Source organism: Arachis stenosperma, chromosome 2, assembly GCF_014773155.1.
Source record: "Arachis stenosperma cultivar V10309 chromosome 2, arast.V10309.gnm1.PFL2, whole genome shotgun sequence".
Lineage (NCBI taxonomy): Eukaryota > Viridiplantae > Streptophyta > Magnoliopsida > Fabales > Fabaceae > Arachis > Arachis stenosperma.
The window spans coordinates 103,224,584-103,225,798 of NC_080378.1; the positions used below are offsets into that span (position 1 = coordinate 103,224,584).

The 1,215-nt window shown below is 41.7% G+C and overlaps 1 non-coding gene across 1 annotated transcript; it reads right to left on the minus strand.

Moving 5' to 3' along the window:
- Window positions 1-362: 362 nt before the first annotated feature.
- Window positions 363-470, minus strand: LOC130963836 (small nucleolar RNA R71). The gene has a single exon (XR_009079954.1). It is a non-coding gene; the product is annotated as a small nucleolar RNA R71 (small nucleolar RNA).
- Window positions 471-1,215: the final 745 nt, after the last annotated feature.

Below are 1,215 nucleotides of genomic sequence, written 5' to 3' on the forward strand. Positions count from 1 at the left end.
TGCTGGGTGACTTTACTGCACCTACTCCCGACTTCTATGGGAGAAGCATCTCTATCCCTGCCATTGGAGCAAACAACTGTGAGCTTAAGCCTCAATTAGTTTCTCTAATGCAACAGAATTGCAAATTCCATGGACTTCCAATGGAAGATCCTCATCAGTTCTTAGCTGAGTTCTTGCAAATCTGTGACACAGTCAAGACTAATGGGGTAGACCCTGAGGTCTATAGACTGATGCTATTCCCTTTTGCTGTAAGAGACAGAGCTAGAATATGGTTGGACTCTCAACCTAAAGAAAGCCTGGACTCTTGGGAAAAGCTAGTCAATGCCTTCTTGGCAAAGTTCTTTCCACCACAAAGATGGAGTAAGCTTAGAGTGGAGGTCCAAACCTTCAGACAGAAGGATGGAGAATTCCTCTATGAAGCTTGGGAAAGATATAAACAATTAATCAGAAAATGTCCCTCTGACATGCTTTCTGAATGGAGCATCATAGGTATTTTCTATGATGGTCTCTCTGAACTATCTAAGATGTCCTTGGATAGCTCTGCTGGAGGATCTCTTCATCTGAAGAAGACGCCTACAGAGGCTCAAGAGCTAATTGAAATGGTTGCAAATAACCAATTCATGTACACTTCTGAAAGGAATCCTGTGAACAATGGGACTAGTCAGAAGAGAGGAGTTCTTGAGATTGACACTCTGAATGCCATACTGGCTCAGAACAAGATATTGACTCAGCAAGTCAATTTGATTTCTCAAAGTCTGTCTGGAATGCAAAATGCACCTGGCAGTACTAAGGAAGCTTCATCTGAGGAAGAAGCTTATGATCCTGAAAACCCTTCAATGGAAGAGGTGAATTACCTAGGAGAACCCTATGGAAACACCTATAATTCTTCATGGAGAAATCACCCAAATTTCTCATGGAAGAATCAAGAGAGACCTCAACAAGGTTTCAATAACAATAATGGTGGAAGAAACAGGCTTGGCAATAACAAGCCTTTTCCATCATCTTCTCAGCAACAGACAGAGAGTTCTAAGCAGAATACCTCTGACTTAGCAACAATGGTCTCTGATCTAATCAAAACCACTCAAAGTTTCCTGAATGAAACAAGGTCCTCCATCAGAAATTTGGAAGGACAAGTGGGACAGCTGAGCAAGAAAATTACTGAACTCCCTCCTAGTACTCTCCCAAGTAATACAGAAGAAAATCCAAAAGGAGAGT